Below are 15,301 nucleotides of genomic sequence, written 5' to 3'. Positions count from 1 at the left end.
CTCTGCACTTCCACTCTGCACTGCCACTCTGCACTCTGCACTACCACTCTGCACTACCACTCTGCACTCTGCACTACCACTCTGCATTACCACTCTGCACTATCACTCTGCACTACCACTCTGCACTACAACTCTGCACTACCACTCTGCACTACCACTCGGCACTCTGCACTACCACTCTGCACTACCACTCTGCACTACCACTCTGCACTACCACTCTGCACTACCACTCTGCACTCTGCACTACCACTCTGCACTACCACTCTCCACTCTGCACTACCACTCTCCACTCTGCACTACCACTCTCCACTCTGCACTACCACTCTGCACTACCACTCTCCACTCTGCACTACCACTCTCCACTCTGCACTACCACTCTGCACTCTGCACTACCACTCTGCACTCTGCACTACCACGCTGCACTCTGCACTACCACTCTGCACTCTGCACTACCACTCTGCACTCTCCACTACCACTCTGCACTCTACACTACCACTCTGCACTCTACACTACCACTCTGCACTATACACTACCACTCTGCACTCTACACTACCACTCTGTACTCTACACTACCACTCTGCACTCTACACTACCACTCTGCACTCTACACTACCACTCTGCACTACCACTCTGCACTCTGCATGACCACTCTGCACTACCACTCTGCACTACTGCACTATGCACTACCACTCTGCACTACCACTCTGCACTCTGCACTACTACTCTTCACTACCACTCTTCACTACCACTCTGCACTACCACTCTGCACTGCCACTCTGCATTACCACTCTGCACTACCACTCTGCACTGCCACTCTGCACTCTGCACTACCACTCTGCACTCTGCACTACCACTTGCACTCTCACTCTGCTCTCTACACTACCACTCTGCACTACCACTCTGCACTCTGCACTCTGCACTACCACTGTGCACTCTGCACTACCACTGTGCACTCTGCACTACCACTCTGCACTACAACTCTGCACTACCACTCTGCACTCTGCACTACCACTCTGCTATACCACTCTGCACTACCACTCTGCACTCTGCACTACCACTCTGCACTACCACTCTGCACTCTGCACTGCCACTCTGCACTACCACTCTCCACTCTGCACTACCACTCTCCACTCTGCACTACCACTCTCCACTCTGCACTTCCACTCTCCACTCTGCACTACCACTCTGCACTACCACTCTCCACTCTGCACTACCACTCTCCACTCTGCACTACCACTCTGCACTCTGCACTACCACTCTACACTCTGCACTACCACGCTGCACTCTGCACTCTGCACTACCACTCTGCACTCTGCGCTACCACTCTGCACTCTGCACTACCACTCTGCACTCTGCACTACCACTCTGCACTCTGCACTACCACTCTGCACTACCACTCTGCACTACCACTCTGCACTCTGCACTACCACTCTGCACTACCACTCTGCACTACCACTCTGCAATCTGCACTACCACTCTGCACTCTACACTATCACTCTGCACTCTACACTACCACTTTGCACTATACACTACCACTCTGCACTCTACACTACCACTCTGCACTTTACACTACCACTCTGCACTCTACACTACCATTCTGCACTACCACTCTGCACTCTGCACTACCACTCTGCACTACCACTCTGCACTACTGCACTACGCACTACCACTCTGCACTACCACTCTGCACTCTGCACTACTACTCTGCACTACCACTCTTCACTACCACTCTGCACTACCACTCTGCACTCTGCACTACCACTCTGCACTACCACTCTGCACTACCACTCTGCACTATCACTCTGCACTACCACTCTGCACTCTGCACTACCACTCTGAGCTCTGCACTACCACTCGCACTCTCACTCTGCACTTTACACTACCACTCTGCACTACCACTCTGCACTCTGCACTCTGCACTACCACTCTGCACTCTGCACTACCACTCTGCACTCTGCACTACCACTCTGCACTACCACTCTGCACTCTGCACTACCACTCTGCACTACCACTCTGCACTCTGCACTACCACTCTGTACTCTGCACTACCACTCTGCACTACCACTCTGCACTCTGCAATACCACTCTGCACTACCACTCTGCACTACCACTCTGCACTACCACTCTGCACTCTGCACTACCACTCTGCACTCTACACTACCACTCTGCACTATACACTACCACTCTGCACTCTACACTACCACTCTGCACTCTACACTACCACTCTGCACTACCACTCTGCACTCTGCACTACCACTCTGCACTACCACTCTGCACTACTGCAGTACGCACTACCACTCTGCACTACCACTCTGCACTCTGCACTACCACTCTTCACTACCACTCTGCACTACCACTCTGCACTACCACTCTGCACTGCCACTCTGCATTACCACTCTGCACTACCACTCTGCACTACCACTCTGCACTCTGCACTACCACTCTGCACTCTGCACTACCACTCGCACTCTCACTCTGCTCTCTACACTACCACTCTGCACTACCACTCTGCACTCTGCACTCTGCACTACCACTGTGCACTCTGCACTACCACTGTGCACTCTGCACTACCACTCTGCACTACCACTCTGCACTCTGCACTACCACTCTCCACTCTGCACTACCACTCTGCACTCTGCACTACCACTCTGCACTCTGCACTACCACTCTGCACTACCACTCTGCACTCTGCACTGCCACTCTGCACTCTGCACTACCACTCTGCACTACCACTCTGCACTCTGCACTACCACTCTGCACTCTGCACTACCACTCTGCACTACCACTCCGCACTACCACTCTGCACTCTGCACTACCACTCTGCACTACCACTCTGCACTACCACTCTGCAATCTGCACTACCACTCTGCACTCTACACTATCACTCTGCACTCTACACTACCACTTTGCACTATACACTACCACTCTGCACTCTACACTACCACTCTGCACTCTACACTACCACTCTGCACTCTACACTACCATTCTGCACTACCACTCTGCACTCTGCACTACCACTCTGCACTACCACTCTGCACTACTGCACTACGCACTACCACTCTGCACTACCACTCTGCACTCTTCACTACTACTCTGCACTACCACTCTTCACTACCACTCTGCACTACCACTCTGCACTCTGCACTACCACTCTGCACTACCACTCTGCACTACCACTCTGCACTATCACTCTGCACTACCACTCTGCACTCTGCACTACCACTCTGCACTCTGCACTACCACTCGCACTCTCACTCTGCACTTTACACTACCACTCTGCACTGCCACTCTGCACTCTGCACTCTGCACTACCACTCTGCACTCTGCACTACCACTCTGCACTCTGCACTACCACTCTGCACTACCACTCTGCACTCTGCACTACCACTCTGCACTACCACTCTGCACTCTGCACTACCACTCTGTACTCTGCACTACCACTCTGCACTACCACTCTGCACTCTGCACTACCACTCTGCACTACCACTCTGCACTACCACTCTGCACTACCACTCTGCACTCTGCACTACCACTCTGCACTCTACACTACCACTCTGCACTATACACTACCACTCTGCACTCTACACTACCACTCTGCACTCTACACTACCACTCTGCACTACCACTCTGCACTCTGCACTACCACTCTGCACTACCACTCTGCACTACTGCAGTACGCACTACCACTCTGCACTACCACTCTGCACTCTGCACTACCACTCTTCACTACCACTCTGCACTACCACTCTGCACTACCACTCTGCACTGCCACTCTGCATTACCACTCTGCACTACCACTCTGCACTACCACTCTGCACTCTGCACTACCACTCTGCACTCTGCACTACCACTCGCACTCTCACTCTGCTCTCTACACTACCACTCTGCACTACCACTCTGCACTCTGCACTCTGCACTACCACTGTGCACTCTGCACTACCACTGTGCACTCTGCACTACCACTCTGCACTACCACTCTGCACTCTGCACTACCACTCTCCACTCTGCACTACCACTCTCCACTCTGCACTACCACTCTGCACTCTGCACTACCACTCTGCACTCTGCACTACCACTCTGCACTACCACTCTGCACTGCCACTCTGCACTCTGCACTACCACTCTGCACTACCACTCTGCACTCCACACTACCACTTTGCACTCTACACTACCACTGTGCACTACCACTGTGCACTACCACTCTGCACTACCACTCTGCACTACCACTCTGCACTACCACTCTGCACTACTGCACTACCACTCTGCACTCTGCACTACCACTCTGCACTACCACTCTGCACTCTGCACTACCACTCTGCACTACCACTCTCCACTCTGCACTACCTTTCTCCACTCTGCACTACCACTCTCCACTCTGCACTACCACTCTGCACTACCACTCTCCACTCTGCACTACCACTCTCCACTCTGCACTACCACTCTGCACTCTGCACTACCACTCTGCACTCTGCACTACCACGCTGCACTCTGCACTACCACTCTGCACTACCACTCTGCACTCTGCGCTACCACTCTGCACTCTGCACTACCACTCTGCACTCTGCACTACCACTCTGCACTCTGCACTCTGCACTACCACTCTGTACTACCACTCTGCACTACCACTCTGCACTCTGCACTACCACTCTGCACTACAACTCTGCACTACCACTCTGCACTACCACTCTGCACTCTACACTACCACTCTGCATTATACACTACCACTCTGCACTCTACACTACCACTCTGCACTCTACACTACCACTCTGCACTCTACACTACCACTCTGCACTACCACTCTGCACTACTGCACTACGCACTACTACTCTGCACTACCACTCTGCACTCTGCACTACTACTCTGCACTACCACTCTGCACTACCACTCTGCACTACCACTCTGCACTCTGCACTACCACTCTGCACTACCACTCTGCACTACCACTCTGCACTCTGCACTACCACACTGCACTCTGCACTACCACGCTGCACTCTGCACTACCACTCTGCACTCTGCACTACCACGCTGCACTCTGCACTACCACTCTGCACTACCACTCTGCACTCTGCGCTACCACTCTGCACTCTGCACTACCACTCTGCACTCTGCACTACCACTCTGCACTCTGCACTACCACTCTGCACTCTGCACTACCACTCTGTACTACCACTCTGCACTACCACTCTGCACTCTGCACTACCACTCTGCACTACAACTCTGCACTACCACTCTGCAATACCACTCTGCACTCTGCACTACCACTCTGCACTCTACACTACCACTCTGCACTCTACATTACCACTCTGCACTATACACTACCACTCTGCATCCTACACTACCACTCTGCACTCTACACTACCACTCTGCACTCTACACTACCACTCTGCACTCTACACTATCACTCTGCACTACCACTCTGCACTACCACTCTGCACTACTGCACTACGCACTACTACTCTGCACTACCACTCTGCACTCTGCACTACCACTCTGCACTACCACTCTGCACTACCACTCTGCACTACCACTCTGCACTCTGCACTACCACTCTGCACTACCACTCTGCACTCTGCACTACCACTCTGCACTACCACTCTGCACTCTGCACTACCACTCGCACTCTCACTCTGCACTCTACACTACCACTCTGCACTACCACTCTGCACTCTGCACTCTGCACTACCACTCTGCACTCTTCACTACCACTCTGCACTCTGCACTACCACTCTGCACTACCACTCTGCACTCTGCACTACCACTCTGCACTACCACTCTGCACTATCACTCTGCACTACCACTCTGCACTACAACTCTGCACTACCACTCTGCACTCTGCACTACCACTCTGCACTACCACTCTGCACTCTGCACTGCCACTCTGCACTACCACTCTCCACTCTGCACTACCACTCTCCACTCTGCACTACCACTCTCCACTCTGCACTTCCACTCTCCACTCTGCACTACCACTCTGCACTACCACTCTCCACTCTGCACTACCACTCTCCACTCTGCACTACCACTCTGCACTCTGCACTACCACTCTGCACTCTGCACTACCACGCTGCCCTCTGCACTCTGCACTACCACTCTGCACTCTGCGCTACCACTCTGCACTCTGCACTACCACTCTGCACTCTGCACTACCACTCTGCACTCTGCACTACCACTCTGCACTACCACTCTGCACTACCACTCTGCACTCTGCACTACCACTCTGCACTACCACTCTGCACTACCACTCTGCAATCTGCACTACCACTCTGCACTCTACACTATCACTCTGCACTCTACACTACCACTTTGCACTATACACTACCACTCTGCACTCTACACTACCACTCTGCACTCTACACTACCACTCTGCACTCTACACTACCATTCTGCACTACCACTCTGCACTCTGCACTACCACTCTGCACTACCACTCTGCACTACTGCACTACGCACTACCACTCTGCACTACCACTCTGCACTCTGCACTACTACTCTGCACTACCACTCTTCACTACCACTCTGCACTACCACTCTGCACTCTGCACTACCACTCTGCACTACCACTCTGCACTACCACTCTGCACTATCACTCTGCACTACCACTCTGCACTCTGCACTACCACTCTGCACTCTGCACTACCACTCGCACTCTCACTCTGCACTCTACACTACCACTCTGCACTACCACTCTGCACTCTGCTCTACCACTCTGCACTCTGCACTACCACTCTGCACTACCACTCTGCACTCTGCACTACCACTCTGCACTACCACTCTGCACTCTGCACTACCACTCTGCACTACCACTCTGCACTATCACTTTGCACTACCACTCTGCACTCTGCACTACCACTCTGCACTCTGCACTACCACTCTCCACTCTGCACTACCACTCTCCACTCTGCACTACCACTCTGCACTACCACTCTGCACTCTGCACTACCACTCTGCACTCTGCACTACCACGCTGCACTCTGCACTACCACTCTGCACTCTGCACTACCACTCTGCACTCTGCGCTACCACTCTGCACTACTACTCTGCACTCTGCACTACCACTCTGCACTCTGCACTACCACTCTGCACTCTGCACTACCACTCTGCACTACCACTCTGCACTACCACTCTGCACTCTGCACTACCACTCTGCACTACCACTCTGCACTCAGCACTACCACTCTGCACTCTACACTACCACTCTGCACTCTACACTACCACTCTGCACTATACACTCCCACTCTGCACTCTACACTCTGCACTCTACACTACCACTCTGCACTACCACTCTGCACTCTGCACTCTGCACTACCACTCTGCACTCTGCACTACCACTCTGCACTCTGCGCTACCACTCTGCACTACTACTCTGCACTCTGCACTACCACTCTGCACTCTGCACTACCACTCTGCACTCTGCACTACCACTCTGCACTACCACTCTGCACTACCACTCTGCACTCTGCACTACCACTCTGCACTACCACTCTGCACTCAGCACTACCACTCTGCACTCTACACTACCACTCTGCACTCTACACTACCACTCTGCACTCTGCACTACCACTCGCACTCTCACTCTGCACTCTACACTACCACTCTGCACTACCACTCTGCACTCTGCACTCTGCACTACCACTCTGCACTCTGCACTACCACTCTGCACTCTGCACTACCACTCTGCACTACCACTCTGCACTCTGCACTACCACTCTGCACTACCACTCTGCACTCTGCACTACCACTCTGCACTACCACTCTGCACTATCACTTTGCACTACCACTCTGCACTCTGCACTACCACTCTGCACTCTGCACTACCACTCTCCACTCTGCACTACCACTCTCCACTCTGCACTACCACTCTGCACTACCACTCTGCACTCTGCACTACCACTCTGCACTCTGCACTACCACGCTGCACTCTGCACTACCACTCTGCACTCTGCACTACCACTCTGCACTCTGCGCTACCACTCTGCACTACTACTCTGCACTCTGCACTACCACTCTGCACTCTGCACTACCACTCTGCACTCTGCACTACCACTCTGCACTACCACTCTGCACTACCACTCTGCACTCTGCACTACCACTCTGCACTACCACTCTGCACTCAGCACTACCACTCTGCACTCTACACTACCACTCTGCACTCTACACTACCACTCTGCACTATACACTACCACTCTGCACTCTACACTACCACTCTGCACTCCACACTACCACTCTGCACTCTACACTACCACTCTGCACTCTGCACTACCACTCTGCACTCTGCACTACCAGTCTGCACTACCACTCTGCACTACTGCACTACGCACTACCATTCTGCACTACCACTCTGCACTCTGCACTACCACTCTGCACTACCACTCTGCACTCTGCACTACCACTCTGCACTCTGCACTACCACTCTGCACTCTGCACTACCACTCTGCACTCTGCACTACCACTCTGCACTCTGCACTTCCAATCTGCACTCTGCACTCTGCACTTCCACTCAGCACTCTACACTACCACTCTGCACTCTACACTCCCACTCTGCACTCTACACTCCCACTCTGCACTCTACACTCCCACTCTACACTACCACTCTGCACTCTGCACTACCACTCTGCACTACCACTCTGCACTACTGCACTACGCACTACCACTCTGCACTACCACTCTGCACTACCACTCTGCACTACCACTCTGCACTACCACTCTCCACTCTGCACTACCACTCTCCACTCTGCACTACCACTCTCCACTCTGCACTACCACTCTGCACTACCACTCTGCACTACCACTCTGCATTACCACTCTGCACTACCACTCTGCACTACCACTCTGCACTACCACTCTCCACTCTGTACTACCACTCTCCACTCTGCACTACCATTTTCCACTCTGCACTACCACTCTGCACTACCACTCTGCACTACCACTCTGCACTACCACTCTGCATTACCACTCTGCACTCTGCACTACCACTCTGCACTACCACTCTGCACTACCACTCTGCACTCTGCACTACCACTCTGCACTACCACTCTGCACTCTGCACTACCACTCTCCACTCTGCACTATCACTCTCCACTCTGCACTACCACTCTCCACTCTGCACTACCACGCTCCACTCTGCACTAACACTCTCCACTCTGCACTACCACTCTGCACTTCACTCTCCACTCTGCACTACCACTCTGCACTACCACTCTGCACTCCACACTACCACTCTGCACTACCACGCTGCACTCTGCACTACCACTCTGCACTACCACTCTGCACTACCACTCTGCACTCTGCGCTACCACTCTGCACTCTGCACTACCACTCTGCACTACTGCACTACGCACTACTACTCTGCACTACCACTCTGCACTCTGCACTACTACTCTGCACTACCACTCTGCACTACCACTCTGCACTACCACTCTGCACTCTGCACTACCACTCTGCACTACCACTCTGCACTACCACTCTGCACTCTGCACTACCACTCTGCACTCTGCACTACCACGCTGCACTCTGCACTACCACTCTGCACTCTGCACTACCACTCTGCACTACCACTCTGCACTATCACTCTGCACTACCACTCTGCACTACAACTCTGCACTACCACTCTGCACTACCACTCTGCACTCTGCAATACCACTCTGCACTACCACTCTGCACTACCACTCTGCACTCTGCACTACCACTCTGCACTACCACTCTGCACTCTGCACTACCACTCTGCACTACCACTCTCCACTCTGCACTACCACTCTCCACTCTGCACTACCACTCTCCACTCCGCACTACCACTCTGCACTACCACTCTCCACTCTGCACTACCACTCTGCACTCTGCACTACCACTCTGCACTCTGCACTACCACGCTGCACTCTGCACTACCACTCTGCACTCTGCACTACCACTCTGCACTCTGCACTACCACTCTGTACTCTGCACTACCACTCTGCACTACCACTCTGCACTACCACTCTGCACTCTGCACTACCACTCTGCACTCTGCACTACCACTCTGCACTACCACTCTGCACTACCACTCTGCACTCTGCACTACCACTCTGCACTCTACACTACCACTCTGCACTCTACACTACCACTCTGCACTATACACTACCACTCTGCACTCTACACTACCACTCTGCACTCTACACTACCACTCTGCACTCTACACTACCACTCTGCACTCTACACTACCACTCTGCACTACCACTCTGCACTCTGCACTACCACTCTGCACTACCACTCTGCACTACTGCACTACGCACTACCACTCTGCACTACCACTCTGCACTCTGCACTACCACTCTGCACTCTGCACTACCACTCTTCACTACCACTCTGCACTACCACTCTGCACTACCACTCTGCACTACCACTCTGCATTACCACTCTGCACTACCACTCTGCACTACCACTCTGCACTCTGCACTTCCACTCGCACTCTCACTCTGCACTCTACACTACCACTCTGCACTACCACTCTGCACTCTGCACTCTGCACTACCACTCTGCACTCTGCACTACCACTCTGCACTCTGCACTACCACTGTGCACTCTGCACTACCACTCTGCACCACCACTCTGCACTCTGCACTACCACTCTGCACTGCCACTTTGCACTCTGCACTACCTCTCTCCACTCTGCACTACCACTCTCCACTCTGCACTACCACTCTGCACTCTGCACTACCACTCTGCACTCTGCACTACCACTCTGCACTACCACTCTGCACTCTGCACTACCACTCTGCACTCTGCACTACCACTCTGCACTACCACTCTGCACTCTACACTACCACTCTGCACTCTACACTACCACTGTGCACTACCACTGTGCACTACCACTCTGCACTACCACTCTGCACTACCACTCTGCACTACTGCACTACCACTCTGCACTCTGCACTACCACTCTGCACTACCACTCTGCACTCTGCACTACCACTCTGCACTACCACTCTCCACTCTGCACTACCACTCTGCACTACCACTCTCCACTCTGCACTACCACTCTCCACTCTGCACTACCACTCTGCACTCTGCACTACCACGCTGCACTCTGCACTACCACTCTGCACTACCACTCTGCACTCTGCACTACCACTCTGCACTCTGCACTACCACTCTGCACTCTGCACTACCACTCTGCACTCTGCACTACCACTCTGCACTCTGCACTCTGCACTCTGCACTACCACTCTGTACTACCACTCTGCACTACCACTCTGCACTCTGCACTACCACTCTGCACTACAACTCTGCACTACCACTCTGCACTACCACTCTGCACTCTGCACTACCACTCTTCACTACCACTCTGCACTACCACTCTGCACTACTACTCTGCACTACCACTCTGCACTACCACTCTGCACTACCACTCTGCACTCTGCACTACCACTCTGCACTACCACTCTGCACTACCACTCTGCACTCTGCACTACCACTCTGCACTCTGCACTACCACGCTGCACTCTGCACTACCACTCTGCACTCTGCACTACCATGCTGCACTCTGCACTACCACTCTGTACTCTGCACTACCACTCTACACTCTGCACTACCACTCTGCACTCTGCACTACCACTCTGCACTCTGCACTACCACTCTGCACTCTGCACTCTGCACTACCACTCTGTACTACCACTCTGCACTACCACTCTGCACTCTGCACTACCACTCTGCACTACTGCACTACGCACTACCACTCTGCACTACCACTCTGCACTCTGCACTACCACTCTTCACTACCACTCTGCACTACCACTCTGCACTACTACTCTGCACTACCACTCTGCACTACCACTCTGCACTACCACTCTGCACTCTGCACTACCACTCTGCACTACCACTCTGCACTACCACTCTGCACTCTGCACTACCACTCTGCACTCTGCACTACCACGCTGCACTCTGCACTACCACTCTGCACTCTGCACTACCATGCTGCACTCTGCACTACCACTCTGTACTCTGCACTACCACTCTACACTCTGCACTACCACTCTGCACTCTGCACTACCACTCTGCACTCTGCACTACCACTCTGTACTACCACTCTGCACTCCCGCTCTGCACTCTGCACTACCACTCTGCACTACAACTCTGCACTACCACTCTGCAATACCACTCTGCACTCTGCACTACCACTCTGCACTCTACACTACCACTCTGCACTCTACACTACCAATCTGCACTATACACTACCACTCTGCATCCTACACTACCACTCTGCACTCTACACTACCACTCTGCACTCTACACTACCACTCTGCACTCTACACTATCACTCTGCACTACCACTCTGCACTACTGCATTATGCACTACTACTCTGCACTACCACTCTGCACTCTGCACTACTACTCTGCACTACCACTCTGCACTACCACTCTGCACTACCACTCTGCACTCTGCACTACCACTCTGCACTACCACTCTGCACTCTGCACTACCACTCTGCACTACCACTCTGCACTCTGCACTACCACTCGCACTCTCCCTCTGCACTCTACACTACCACTCTGCACTACCACTCTGCACTCTGCACTCTGCACTACCACTCTGCACTCTGCACTACCACTCTGCACTCTGCACTTCCACTCTGCACTACCACTCTGCACTACCACTCTGCACTCTGCACTACCACTCTGCACTACCACTCTGCACTATCACTCTGCACTACCACTCTGCACTACAACTCTGCACTACCACTCTGCACTACCACTCTGCACTCTGCACTACCACTCTGCTATACCACTCTGCACTACCACTCTGCACTCTGCACTACCACTCTGCACTACCACTCTGCACTCTGCACTGCCACTCTGCACTACCACTCTCCACTCTGCATTACCACTCTCCACTCTGCACTACCACTCTCCACTCTGCACTTCCACTCTCCACTCTGCACTACCACTCTGCACTACCACTCTCCACTCTGCACTACCACTCTCCACTCTGCACTACCACTCTGCACTCTGCACTATCACTCTGCACGCTGCACTACCCCGCTGCACTCTGCACTCTGCACTACCACTCTGCACTCTGCGCTACCACTCTGCACTCTGCACTACCACTCTGCACTCTGCACTACCACTCTGCACTACCACTCTGCACTACCACTCTGCACTCTGCACTACCACTCTGCACTACCACTCTGCACTCAGCACTACCACTCTGCACTCTACACTACCACTCTGCACTATACACTACCACTCGGCACTCTACACTACCACTCTGCACTCTACACTACCACTCTGCACTCTACACTACCACTCTGCACTACCACTCTGCACTCTGCACTACCAGTCTGCACTACCACTCTGCACTACTGCACTACGCACTACCACTCTGCACTACCACTCTGCACTCTGCACTACTACTCTGCACTACCACTCTGCACTACCACTCTGCACTACCACTCTGCACTCTGCACTACCACTCTGCACTACCACTCTGCACTACCACTCTGCACTCTGCACTACCACTCGCACTCTCACTCTGCACTCTACACTACCACTCTGCACTACCACTCTGCACTCTGCACTCTGCACTACCACTCTGCACTCTGCACTACCACTCTGCACTACCACTCTACACTACCACTCTGCACTCTGCACTACCACTCTGCACTACCACTCTGCACTACTGCACTACACACTACCACTCTGCACTACCACTCTGCACTACCACTCTGCACTACCACTCTGCACTACCACTCTCCACTCTGCACTACCACTCTCCACTCTGCACTACCACTCTCCACTCTGCACTACCACTCTGCACTACCACTCTGCACTATCACTCTGCATTACCACTCTGCACTACCACTCTGCACTACCACTCTGCGCTACCACTCTCCACTCTGCACTACCACTCTCCACTCTGCACTACCGCTCTCCACTCTGCACTACCATTTTCCACTCTGCACTACCACTCTGCACTACCACTCTGCGCTACCACTCTGCACTACTACTCTGCACTCTGCACTACCACTCTGCACTCTGCACTACCACTCTGCACTACCACTCTGCACTCTGCACTACCACTCTGCACTACCACTCTGCACTCAGCACTACCACTCTGCACTCTACACTACCACTCTGCACTATACACTACCACTCTGCACTCTACACTACCACTCTGCACTCTACACTACCACTCTGCACTCTACACTACCACTCTGCACTACCACTCTGCACTCTGCACTACCAGTCTGCACTACCACTCTGCACTACTGCACTACGCACTACCACTCTGCACTACCACTCTGCACTCTGCACTACTACTCTGCACTACCACTCTGCACTACCACTCTGCACTACCACTCTGCACTACCACTCTGCACTCTGCACTACCACTCTGCACTACCACTCTGCACTACCACTCTGCACTACCACTCTGCACTCTGCACTACCACTCGCACTCTCACTCTGCACTCTACACTACCACTCTGCACTACCACTCTGCACTCTGCACTCTGCACTACCACTCTGCACTCTGCACTACCACTCTGCACTACCACTCTGCACTACCACTCTGCACTCTGCACTACCACTCTGCACTACCACTCTGCACTCTGCACTACCACTCTGCACTCTGCACTACCACTCTGCACTCTGCACTACCACTCTGCACTCTGCACTTCCAATCTGCACTCTGCACTCTGCACTTCCACTCAGCACTCTACACTACCACTCTACACTCCCACTCTTCACTCTACACTCCCACTCTGCACTCTACACTCCCACTCTACACTACCACTCTGCACTCTGCACTACCACTCTGCACTACCACTCTGCACTACTGCACTACACACTACCACTCTGCACCACCACTCTGCACTACCACTCTGCACTACCACTCTGCACTACCACTCTCCACTCTGCACTACCACTCTCCACTCTGCACTACCACTCTCCACTCTGCACTACCACTCTGCACTACCACTCTGCACTACCACTCTGCATTACCACTCTGCACTACCACTCTGCACTATCACTCTGCACTACCACTCTCCACTCTGCACTACCACTCTCCACTCTGCACTACCATTTTCCACTCTGCACTACCACTCTGCACTACCACTCTGCACTACCACTCTGCACTCTGCACTACCACTCTGCACTACCACTCTGCACTACCACTCTGCACTCTGCACTACCACTCTGCACTACCACTCTGCACTACCACTCTCCACTCTGCACTATCACTCTCCACTCTGCACTACCACTCTCCACTCTGCACTACCACGCTCCACTCTGCACTACCACTCTCCACTCTGCACTACCACTCTGCACT

This window comes from Lissotriton vulgaris, chromosome 5 (genome assembly GCF_964263255.1).
Source record: "Lissotriton vulgaris chromosome 5, aLisVul1.2, whole genome shotgun sequence".
Taxonomy (NCBI): Eukaryota; Metazoa; Chordata; class Amphibia; order Caudata; family Salamandridae; genus Lissotriton; species Lissotriton vulgaris.
This window is presented reverse-complemented; position numbering follows the sequence as displayed.